This window comes from Thalassophryne amazonica, chromosome 18 (genome assembly GCF_902500255.1).
Source record: "Thalassophryne amazonica chromosome 18, fThaAma1.1, whole genome shotgun sequence".
NCBI classification, from domain to species: domain Eukaryota; kingdom Metazoa; phylum Chordata; class Actinopteri; order Batrachoidiformes; family Batrachoididae; genus Thalassophryne; species Thalassophryne amazonica.
In genome coordinates, this window is record NC_047120.1 from 43101589 (window position 1) to 43114877 (window position 13289).

The window sequence follows — 13289 nt, forward strand, 5'->3', positions numbered from 1 at the left end:
TGCCGGTACAACGGTTCGTGCATGCGGGAACACAGTGCCACCAGCTGCGCGATGTGGTTACACATTGCGTAGCTGCTCTGAAGAAAAAAATAAATCAATAATTTAAAAAAATACATGCTGCAATGGTTTTTTGCACACGTGAACACAGCAGCTTTTCACAGCAGCTGTGCGATGTGTAACCACATTGCAAACCTGTGCCAAAAGCTCTGATTACCAGTCAGAAACTTTACCACTGAGCTACGATCGCTGTCCTGTAAGCTGCGGGAAAGTCCCTCATATCAGGAAGGATATGGATGTATTTAAAAAAAAAACACACACCATATAAAAACACTGCATTTTACTGAATCTCTCTTATCAAGTGGGCAATACAAATATGATCCATCTGTTCCTCTGTAGATGACTCATGGTCACAGACATACAGTCATGAAATGACATGAATGATGAAGCAGTTCGCTCTTCTCATGTCCACATCTACTGGTCCGGTGCGCTAAAGCATTTACCACTTTATAATGTTGCCATTCCTTCACAAACACTTAAAAGATGTTTTGGTATTGAGCAGACCAAGTGATTAAGCATTTCAGGTATTATTTTTTTCCCATTCTTCCTGCAAACATCAATGTGTGCAATAGTACAGTGTCATCGGTTTTGCATTTTTCACTTCAGAGCTCTCCACATTTTCTTTCTTTCTTGGTGGGGCCCCGTTAGGACTGCAGGCAGGCCAATCCAGTATCCATATCCTATTCTTCTGCAGCTATGCCTTTTTAATGGGTGCAGAATGTGGTTTTGCATTGTCTTGTAAAAAATAAATAAATAAATGCATGGACATCCGTGTAAAAAAATATTGTCTTGAAGGTAATAAATGTTAAATGAAAACCTTGCTTGAAAATTGTATTTTTCTGCATTAATGTTGCCATCACACAAGTGTAAATTACCTTTGATGATGGCACTGACACAACACCACACCATAACACACCCTGGCTTTTGGAGTTGTTGCTGACAACAGAATGGTCCTTTTCGCCTTTGGACTGGAGCACACATTTCTTCCAAAAAAGATCTGTAATACTGAGTTGTCTGACCACAATACACATTTCCACTGTGTGAGGTCCAACACGTACGCCTCCAAACCCAGAGAAGTTGACCTTGCTTCTGTACAAGGTTAACATAATAGCCAAGAAAAAGAAAAAATGATTTGTATGTTTAATGGTACTGTTTAGTGACCCATGGAGCACCATGTTACAAAAAAAGATGTTACAGTTTGCTCTGATGCACTGAGAAAGGCGTAAGGTGACTTGCAGGTGCCATGGAACCAAACAAGCACCCCAAATATACTGCTACCCCTCATGGCAGCTCACAGAGTCTACAAACAGCTCACGAAACACAGACTGGTCCCAAGCCACAAGAGGAGTGCCAGCAAGTAATCCCGGGCCTCAAGGGGTACTTCCCACTTGTCAGCACATCGAGTGCACACAGCCTCAGCCCAGAAGCTATGGGCACCAGTAGAGGGCCAGACAAGAGACCCTGACCACATGAAACACTCAACAGGGTCCACCCTGGCAGCTAATGAGATGGGTCATGTCCACACATCCACCCATACAGGAGCAGGTTCCATGACCCACATTAACAGGCAGTGCGATCCACTGATACACTCAAAGAGACCAAAGCAGTGTGCATGAAAAATCAAGTTCCCACCTCTCATTAGGGGAGTGATCCAACTCCTCAACATGCTGTTACAAATTGGCATTACAGGGTTATCATGGCAAGATGTACACAAATGGTGAGTAGTTAGCAATAATAGAGATTTGACTTTAACAATTTGCAGACCAAAAAAATGCACAAAAATAACCCGTGAAGCTTTATTCATTCAGAGCGTTTGAACAATGTGGCTATAATGAAGTGCGTTTTTAAACAAAATTTCTAAAGTACCTGAATGATATGTACGAGGTCTGTTAGAGAAGTATCGGACCTTTTTATTTTTTTCAAAAACCTGATGGATTTGAATCACGTGTGCTTGCATGAGCCAACCTTGAACCTTTGTGCGCATGCGTGAATTTTTTCACGCCTGTCGATTGCGTCGTTTGCTTGTAAGCAGCCTTTGTGTGAGGATGGGTGGAGTCTCTCGTCATTTTTCTTTGCAAGGAAATGGCGGAACGACTGGAGCAGCGCGACTGCATCAAATTTTGCCAGAAACTGGGTGACAGCCAGGTGGAAACCATTCGGATTATTCAGACAGCTTTTGGTGATGATCCTATGTGCATCACACAGATTAAGGAGTGGTACAACTGGTTTAAAGACGGCCGCACAACGGTGGAGAGCGCGCCACGCTCCATCAACATGCCATCAACATGCTGAAAGGACCGGATCATTTCCAAAGTGAACGCTGTGGTGATGTGGGACCGTCGTGTGACTATCTGAAAAATTGTGGAAGAGGTGGACATCAGCACTTTTTCGGCACATTCCACTGTGACAGAACATTTTGCCATGAAAAGAGTTGCAGCGAAATTCATGCTGATGGCTTCGGCATGAAGCTGATGGCGGAACAAAAGCACCTCCGTGTTGAAGTCAGGACATGTTGTGACATGCTCACCTCTTCCACCATTCGGAAGATTCAGATGGCTTTCGGTGGCTTTTCAGTCGTGTGACTATCCAAGAAATTGTGGAAGAGGTGAGTATGTCACAACATGTCCTGTGAGACTTCAACACAGAGGTGCTTTTGTTCCACCATCAGCTTCGTACCCAAGCCATCGGCATGAATTTTGCTGCAACTCTTTTCATGGCAAAATCTTCTGTCACAGTGGAATGTGCTAAAAAAGTGCTGATGACCACCTCTTCCACAATTTTTCGGATAGTCACACGACGGTCCCACATCACCACAATGTTCACTTTGGAATGATCTGGTCATTTCAGCATGTTGATGGCCAACTGGAGCGTGGCTCGCTCTCCACCGTTGTGCGGCCGTCTTTAAACCAGTTGTACCACTCCTTAATCTGTGTGATGCCCATAGCACTGTCACCGAAAGCTGTCTGAATAATCCGAATGGTTTCCACCTAGTTGTTGCCCAGTTTCTGGCAAAATTTGATGCAGTCGCGCTGCTCCAGTCGTTCCGCCATTTCCTTGCAAAGAAAAAATGATGAGAGACTCCACCCATCCTCACACAAAGGCTGCTTACAAGCAAATGACGCAATCGACAGGCGTGAAAAAATTCACGCATGCGCACGAAAGTTCAAGGTTGGCTCATGCAAGCACACGTGATTCAAATCCATCAGGTTTTTGAAAAAAAATAAAAAGGTCCGATACTTTTCTAACAGACCTCGTATGTGTGGTCAGGATGCCTCGTGGGTGCCCCCCTAGGGAGATGTCTCAGGCATGTCCTGCTGAGAGGAGACCCTGGGGAAGACCCAGGACTAGGTGGAGAGATTGTATCTCCACACTGGCCTGGGAACGTCTCGGGATCCCCCAATCAGAGGTGGTTGATGTGGTCTGGGAAAGGAAAGCTTGGGGTCCTCTACTGGAGCTGTTGCCCCACGACCCAATCCTGGATACGTGGTTGAAGATGTATGTATATGTATGTATAATTATTTATTGGTCTTTTGTAATCGTCTGTCTGCACTCTAACCCCAAAAGAATTGTCAACTATATCTGGTGTCCTAAAAGGAGAAGGTGAGGTCAAGTTAATTTCTAGTACTGATCAGTAATAATGGTATAGACTGCAGAAGGTATTTTACTGTATTTTATTTTATTTTGTATTTATTTTTATACATTAATTAAGTTTAATTTATTTATTTTTGCTGAGTTATTCTGGCAACCACAGCTGCTGTGTTTTTTTTTTTTAACGGTAAAAAACATTTTTTTTTACAGTGTAGGTGGCTGCTTCTTAGTTTACACGCTAAACTGACACAAAGGGTCAAAAGTAATGTGGGGAATCACTCAAATAAATGTCACTTAACTAAATATGTCCACTGTAATGGATGACAATTTGCACTGAAAGAAGAAAATACTTGAACCAACTTAACTGAATTTTGTCAACTGGTAACACTGGTTAGCAATTACGTTTTTAAAATTAAAGTTCATAAATTAGATTAATAAATGTGTAATCTAATTTATTAACTTAATTTCATTAATTAAGTTCTTAATTAAGTTAAGTTACTTGAAATTAAGTTAATATGTTAGATGAACATGTGCTCATCTAACATATTCATTTAGGTGTTACCAACTGAATCAATTCAATTAAGTTGGTTCTTTTTTCAGTGTGATGTCAAAATACATGATACAGAGTAATTGTCCTGCCAAAAATTTGGCTAGGCTAAGATAGCAGTTAACTGTACAATCAATTTTACTAAAAAGTTGGGTTTTTTTTTTACATTTAATGAAGGAAACATGCAAACGTTTACCTTCACAGGGTTTCATGCCATGCTGCCGGACACTTCTAATGACATTTTAACTTGTTCAGTGGTGACTAGAAGCAGTTTACTTTGAGTGCTTTTAACTTGCCTCGTGCATTAGCTGGTTATTCGGTGATGGTGTAGTCATTTTAATTAAATAATATAAGGAATTATTTTGTTGGTGTCCCAAGCAAAATGGTGTCCCCAAAAATGTCTACAAAAAGACGGGCTGTGTTGTAAAATCACAGAGTTGCCCTTTAAGACATTTTGTTATACAATTAATGACTTCAAAGAGATCATGTTTATTTTGTACCAGCAGTTCTATCTATTTAATTAATGTAATTTACAGTGATATGAAACATAAACACAGCCAATTTTGAGCAGCTACATGAATTATTCATTTTTAACAATGCAATCAGCTAAGGTTCTCCTGATCTAATAATTAATTATTAACAGTTCTGGCACTGTTCACAATTACTCTGGTTTCACTGGTGCAACACAACCTTGTTTACTGTTAAGCATCACATGCCAAATGAAAGTGTTTTCTTAATGATTTGGTTCATTATAAATGACTCATATTAACCTATATGGACAATTCTAGATTAGGATAAAAAGGTGTTGTTACATTTCCACTTGTATTTGCAAATCGTTCTTCACAGAGCCTTTTAAGATTCAATCAATGAGCCACATCCTGACCAATAATGTTTTTTAATGTTTGTATGGTCACAAAGGTGGCTCAGTTCAGACTGACTTACATTCAGACAACTGACCCTGCAATCCCAGAGTGGCTCTGGTGAACATTTAGGAACTCAAACACCTGATCCCCTCCTGATGTAATGCACACAAACCAAGCAGGAGGGAGAGAAGAGCGTGGGATGAACGCTGAAATTTATTCACTGAAATAGGAAATTCACCACCTGAATTTGGTAAATTTAACTCTAAAGTGTGTGAGGTGTCTGTTTTCTGTCTCCTTACTTTAATTTGAGGCTTGCTCAGATTACACTGAAGTAAGTCAAGCACTGAGGCCCATTAGGATGGTGCTTATCTCAATACAGTGGCATGATGCAAATGAGAGTCTACGATTCTTCCTGGAAGGGGTGCCCATCCATCGCAGACTACTTCAGTCAAGGCCAGTCCCCATTTACTCGTACAGCTGGGTGGACTGGGAGGATGCAGATGAAGGCCTCAATTTTCCACTGTGCACAAAAGCAGGGCATGAGGCAGAACATGACCCATTGCATGTGTTGTTGCATAAGTCTTCTCATTTCCCATGCAATCGTAAATGGACTGGATTTATATAGCGCTTTTCCATCTGCATCAGACACTCAGAACGCTTTACAATTATGCCTCACATTCACCCCGATGTCAGGGTGCTGCCATACAAGGCGCTCACTACACACCGGGAGCAATAGGGGATTAAAGGCCTTGCCCAAGGGCCCTTAGTAATTTTCCAGTCAGGCGGGGATTTGAACTCATGATCTTCTGGACTCAAGCCCAACACCTTAACCACTAGACCATCACCTCCCCTGTATCATATTTAAAGGGGGGTGACACGTTACACCTTGACTGGCTAATGTTATAAAATGCCACAGCGTTCAGAAATATGTGCCTTCAAGAGAGCAATGTGCACTCAGCTATGCCTCAACAGGATCTGTTCCATGCATTTTAGACCTTGTGATTAAGAATCTCAATACAGCAGCCACAGTTCTTTGTTCAAGGATACATACATACAAGTAGCCTTAATGTTGTTAATCAGGGATATTTTCTAGGTCCTACTCAGTTCACTGCTGGGTTTTGGGGAAAGTTATGGAGTCCAGCAACTTGCCGGTAGCAAGAACACCTCTGGCCTATGATGCTGCACTGAAAAAAGACCTGGTAGGCCTAGTATTTAAGATTTATGTACTTAAATTGCATATACAGCTTCCTTTCATGGGGATTACACAATTTTAACAATTTAATAAACTTGATGTGATGCATATTTGATGGTCAAACAATTTAAACAAGTAAAAATAAGATTTAGCAATAGTATAAATAAACCCAATGTGTTTTAAATACACAATAACCAGGTATATATATACTTTATCATCAAAAATCAATTTCAGTCAAACTGAGAGGCATCAATTTAGAAATATACATTATATGTTTTAGTTTGTTTATTCAACTCTTTAATTCAAATATACAGAATGCTATATGCAATAAAGGTGCAATGCTCTTAAATATCAAGCCTTTTTTTTTTTTGAGTGTGTGATCTTTGTAGAGTCCATGAATGTCCTGATTTCAGCACATGAGAAGTTCAGTAAAGACTGAGGGTCCAGGTTTGCATGCAGTAACTTCCTGTACTGACTAATCAAAACAGTACCTCTGAACTGAAAGTGGCAAACCCTTAATCTGACAATGGGAACTCTGCCTATAAGGTTGAGAGATGTCTGTACAGAATTTATGGAGTCACAAGGTCACTGGACAGAGGTGTTGCTGCTACCTTTGCAAGAAAACAAAGATCCACATTTCCAGGATCTTGCTGTGTCCCCTCTTACTGAACAGTTGTAAAACTACAACTTTAACCAGTGACTTAAGGCAACAAATGGATGTCTTTCGTACCAGGACTCTCCAGAGGATCCACGCTGGAATGACTTTGTATTGAATGAGTTAGGTAGATAGACTCAGATGAGGCATGTTATTTGCACTGTGGCTATATGGCAAATTTCCCTCACTGCACTGTTAATTTAGAACTGCAAAATTTAATGTGCAGGGCAGTTATGTAGTGTGGCCATGCACAGCACCAATGCACACTCCCAGACCTGACCTGGCCCCTTATCAATGCAAGATGAGGCTTTTTGATAATTCAATGGAATAAACACACAAGGATCACTTCCATATGTATTGTCAATGCAGTTTAAAAGACAAGAGTATGTGATGCACAGATCTTGGGCAGGCTACCATTAAAAAAACAGAAAAACACATAAATAAGTGCTATATTTCTACAAGAGCAAAGCGACCTCGTGTCTCGAAGAACCATATGTCGGAAAAGAACGTCAGTATGAAGCTTGTTTATAAACTCCTCTTTCGAGGTTTGTTGTTGCTGTTTTTTAAGGGTGTTGAGGGTAATGGAAAAAAAAAAAATCCACAACGGCTTTAAAGGTTTGGCAAAACTGTAATAAAAGTGTAGACCTGCAAAGTTTTCTGAATACACTGTACAATAACGTTCCCATGTAAGTGTTGAAGTTATCTTGTTTTGCGCGCGCACACACACACACACACAAACACACACACACGTACACACACCTTTCTGTGTAGCGAACAGTGGGGTGGTCTGTTGCTATGGAAACCCAACGCTCACTTTCATCGCTAACCTTGTGCTTGTGGACAGCTGTCTACAAACATTTAAACATATCGTCACAGTTACTACAACAATAAAAATATGTGGCTCAAACACTAACCAGCAGTCTGTGGTGGCGTCGTTATCCCTGGCGCTCCTTGAGTATCCGGGAGATCGACGCAAAAGTTGGAATCACAAACAGCGACTGTCTGCGGATGTCGTCATGCAGCGGCCTCGTGCTGACTTTAGCCAATAGAAAGCATGCATGGTAAGTACTTTCCTCTCTGATTGGCTCTTGGTTCAGCGATGAGAATCGTAAATGAATGATCAACAAATGTTCTAATCAGGGTGGAAAGCTTAAGAAAAATGTAAATTAATAAATATTCTGTCCAAATAAAAGCTGCTGATTGAAAAAGAGAGAGAGACAGAGAGAAATATAATTTCATGATAAAATCAGAACTAAATTATCAAGTTATGCTCAGATAAAGTCATATTCTTAAATTAAATAATTTCATTTATCAGTTAAATAGAATATTTCAGAAAACTACAGTAAGATTGTCAGATTTATTATTTTATTATTATTTTATTTATTATTATTATTATTATTATTATTATTATTATTATTAGTATTTATTTTATCTTTTAAATATATGGTTTCATATCGTGGACAACCGAAAATTCACAATGTTTCAGTATCGTTTTGTCTAGGCAGGATTCTGACTTAAAGGTGTTCAGTCATAATCCCACAGATGGTAGCTTCGCACCATTGGCTCCTCAGCCAAGCACATACACCAAATGACTTGCAGTTCCTCTCATACTATTGAAACAACACATCCTCAGTAGGGTAAAACTAACCTTTCTCACGATGGTCTAAACCCAGCTCACGTTCCCTATTAGTGGGTGAACAATCCAACGCTTGGTGAATTCTGCTTCACAATGATACACAGCAAAATCACCAGTGTAAAATTAACACTGACAGTGTTCAATTAAAAGACAGTGCACATATGGCCCCACTCTGAGCAGAGTAGGACCATATGTTCACTGGCAGTGTTGCCAGTGTACATATGCCAGTGTACTGGTGATTTTACTGTGTAGGAAGAGCAGCTCAAAAAGCAACGTCGCTATGAACGCTTGGCTGCCACAAGCCCATTAACAATATGACTTTAAAAGAACACCATTTACCTCAGCCACATGGGGTGTGCAGCCAGTATACTCTGAGTCCCTGTCCCGAGCCCAGATAAATGAGTAGGGTTGCATCAGAAAGGGCATCCAGCGTAAAACAAGCGAACCCAACAATGCAGACTAAAAATCGAACTTCCATACCAGTTAACAATGACTGCCATTGCTGCCATTGCCCAATGGGGTGCTGGCGGACATTGGGCTACTGCTGGGCGAAGAAGAAGAAGAGGAGGAGAACGTGTCCACAGAGAGCAGAAGAGGAAAACTAGAACGGTGGAAGTGAGAGTTGGGATGTTGAATGTTGGCAGTATGACTGGTAAAGGGAGAGAGCTAGCTGATATGATGGAGAGGCAAAATGTTGACATATGTGTGCAAAGAGACCAAGTGGGAAGTAAGAGCAGGCGCATAGGCGGTGGGTTCAAATTGTTGTATCATGGTGTGGATAGGAAGAGAAATGTTGTTGGAGTAATTTTAAATGAAGAGTATGTTAAGAGTGTGTTGGAGGTAAAGGGAGTGTCTGACAGAATGATGAGTGTGAACTTGGAAATTGAAGGTGTGATGATGAATATCATCAGTGCATATGCCCCACAGGTAGGTTGCAAGATGAAGGAGAAAGAAGATTTCTGGACTGAATTAGATGAGATGGTGGAGAGTGTGCCCAAGCATAAACGAGTTGGTGATAGGAGCAGACTTCAGTGGGCATGTTAGTGAAGTGTACAGAGGTGATGAGGAAGTAATGGGTAGATATGGTATCAAGGATAGAAATGGGGAAGGACAGATGGTAGTTGATTTTATAAAAAGGATGGAAATGGCTGTGGTGAATACCTACTTTAGGAAAAGGGAGGAGCACAGGGTGACATATAAGAGTGGAGGAAGGTGCACACAGGTGGACTACATTCTTTATAGGAGATGCAAGCTAAAAGAAATCTGAGCCTGGTGGTGGCAGGAGAGAGTGTAGTTAGACAACATAGGATGGTGGTTTGTAGGATGATTTTAGTGGTAAAGGAGAAGAAGAGAGCGAAAGCTAAACAAAGGATCAGATGGTGGAGGCTGAAGGAGGAAGACTCTTGTGTGAAATTTAGTGAGCAGAGGAGAGAAGCACTGGATGGAGGGGAAGCAATTTTGAACAACTGGAAAAGTACTGCAGATGTGGTGAGGGAGACAGTTAGGAAGGTACTGGGTGTGACATCTGGACAGTGGAAGGAAGACAAGGAGACTTGGTGGTGGAATGAAGAGGTCCAGAAAAGCATAAGGAGAAAGAGGTTGGCGAAAAAGTTTTGGAATAGTCAGAGAGATGATGAAAGTTGACAGGAGTACAAGGAGGTGTGGCATAAGGTGAAAAGGAAAGTGGCAAAAGCAAAGGAAAAGACATATTACGAGATGGACAAGAAGTTGAATAGTAAGGAAGGAGAAAAGGACTTGTACCAATTGGCCAGACAAAGGGACAGAGCTGGAAATTATGTGCAACAGGTTAGGGTGGTCAAAGATGCACAAGGTAATATGCTGACAAGCAAGGAGAGTGTGTTGGGAAGGTAAAGGGAATATTTTGAGAAGTTGATGAATGAAGAAAACGAGAGACAGAAAAGGCTGGGTGATGTGGCGAGAGTAAATCAGGAAGTATAAGAGATTAGTAGTATTGAGGGCAGCTATGAAGAGGACAAACCTTGGAAAGGCAGTTGGTCTAGATGAAATTTCAGTGGAGGCATGGAAATGTCTAGAAGAGACGGCAGTGGAGTTTCTAACCAGATGCTTTAATAACATCTTGGAAAGTGAGAGGATGCCTGAGGAGTGGAGATTAAGTGTGCTGGTTCCTATTTTTAAGAACAAGGGTGATGTGCAGAGCTACAGTAACTACAGAGGTTATGTGAAAGAGTCAAAGCTAGGCTTAGAAAATACGTGAAGATCTGTGAGTAGCAATATAGTTTCATGCAGAGAAAGAGCCCTACAGATGCAGTGTTTGCTCTGAGAATACCGATGTTGAAGTATAGAAAAGGCCAGTAGGAGTGACCTTGTGTGTTTGTGGATTTAGAGAAAGCATATGACAGGGTGCCAGGAGAAGAGTTGCGGTATTGTACGAGGAAGTCTGGAGTGACAGAGAAATATGTGAGTGAGTGAGAAGTATGTGAGTGTAGTGTAGGACCTATACAACCCCTGGCAAAAATTATGGAATCACCGGCCTCGGAGGATGTTCATTCAGTTGTTTAATTTTGTAGAAAAAAAGCAGATCACAGACATGACACAAAACTAAAGTCATTTCAAATGGCAACTTTCTGGCTTTAAGAAACACTATAAGAAATCAGGAAAAAAAAAATTGTGGCAGTCAGTAACGGTTACTTTTTTAGACCAAGCAGAGGGGAAAAAATATGGAATCGTTCAATTCTGAGGAAAAAATTATGGAATCATGAAAAACAAAAGAACGCTCCAGCACATCACTAGTATTTTGTTGCACTACCTCTGGCTTTTATAACAGCTTGCAGTCTCTGAGGCATGGACTTAATGAGTGACAAACAGTACTCTTCATCAATCTGGCTCCAACTTTCTCTGATTGCTGTTGCCAGATCAGCTTTGCAGGTTGGAGCCTTGTCATGGACCACTTTCTTCAACTTCCACCAAAGATTTTCAATTGCAGGCCATGACATTGACCCTATGTGTCTTTTTGCAAGGAATGTTTTCACAGTTTTTGCTCTATGGCAAGATGCATTATCATCTTGAAAAATGATTTCATTATCCCCAAACATCCTTTCAATTGATGGGATAAGAAAAGTGTCCAAAATATCAACATAAACTTGTGCATTTATTGATGATGTAATGACAGCCATCTCCCCAGTGCCTTTACCTGACATGCAGCCCCATATCATCAATGACTGTGGAAATTTACATGTTCTCTTCAGGCAGTCATCTTTATAAATCTCATTGGAACGGCACCAAACAAAAGTTCCAGCATCATCACCTTGCCCAATGCAGATTCGAGATTCATCACTGAATATGACTTTCATCCAGTCATCCACAGTCCACGATTGCTTTTCCTTAGCCCATTGTAACCTTGTTTTTTTCTGTTTAGGTGTTAATGATGGCTTTCGTTTAGTTTTTCTGTATGTAAATCCCATTTCCTTTAGGCAGTTTCTTACAGTTCGATCACAGACGTTGACTCCAGTTTCCTCCCATTCGTTCCTCATTTGTTTTGTTGTGCATTTTTGATTTTTGAGACATACTGCTTTAAGTTTTCTGTCTTGACGTTTTGATGTCTTCCTTGGTCTACCAGTATGTTTGCCTTTTTTAGACACAGCTGACTGTGAACAACCAACATCTTTTGCAACATTGCGTGATGATTTACCCTCTTTTAAGAGTTTGATAATCCTCTCCTTTGTTTCAATTGACATCTCTCGTGTTGGAGCCATGATTCATGTCAGTCCACTTGGTGCAACACCTCTCCAAGGTGTGATCACTCCTTTTTAGATGCAGACTAACAAGCAGATCTGATTTGATGCAGGTGTTAGTTTTGGGGATGAAAATTTACAGGGTGATTCCATAATTTTTTCCTCAGAATTGAGTGAGTCCATATTTTTTTCCCTCTGCTTGGTCTAAAAAAGTAACCGTTACTGACTGCAACAATTATTTTTCCTGATTTCTTATAGTGTTTCTTAAAGCCAGAAAGTTGCCATTTGAAATGACTTTAGTTTTGTGTCATGTCTGTGATCTGCTTTTTTTCTACAAAATTAAATAACTGAATGAACATCCTCCGAGGCCGGTGATTCCATAATTTTTGCCAGGGGTTGTACAAGGATAGTGTGACAGCAGTGAGATGCGCAGTAGGAATGACAGACTCATTGAAGGTGGAGGTGGGATTACACCAAAGAGCAGTTCTGAGTCTTTTCTTGTTCCCAATAATGATGGACAGGTTGACAGATGAGATCAGACAGGAGTCTCCATGAATGTTTGCAGATGACATTGTGATCTGTAGTGAGAGCAGAGAGCAGGTTGAATCTAGGCTAGAGCGGTGGAGATATGCTCTGGAGAGAAGGCAGTGGTGGCACCAAGCTCCCCCAATAATTCTGCCAATAATGTGAATAGCGACTGACATATTTGTGGATCTCAACTGTAGTTTTGCGCTGAGAATGTCTCAATATTGCGTAACTGAGCAAAGTGATGAATGTGTGTGTTCGGTGATCCACCAATGCTGAATCACCCTTCACAAACAGAATTTTCAATTTTGCAAATAAACATTTATTTGTAAAAACCCACACGTTACAAATCAGAAATTTGTGTTTGTGGATCACAAAGCAGGTGTACAAATCAAAGGATATTTGTAAATCACCCTCTATGCATTTGCAAGTATTAATGAGACTTATTTAACTCCATACTCCAAAAATGTAGGTTTCCTAAATATTTATTACAGCCACTCTTAAAACTTCACT

The 13289-nt window shown here is 40.7% G+C and overlaps 1 protein-coding gene across 1 annotated transcript in view; it reads right to left on the bottom strand.

Annotated features, from left to right (window-relative positions):
- The window catches only part of ttll6 (tubulin tyrosine ligase-like family, member 6), a 28959-nt gene extending 21008 nt beyond the window's left edge, over positions 1-7951 (bottom strand). Inside the window, exon 1 of the mRNA XM_034193678.1 lies at positions 7817-7951. The gene's annotated coding sequence lies outside the window, so the exon portion shown is untranslated. The remainder of the gene's footprint in view (positions 1-7816) is intronic.
- Positions 7952-13289: the final 5338 nt, after the last annotated feature.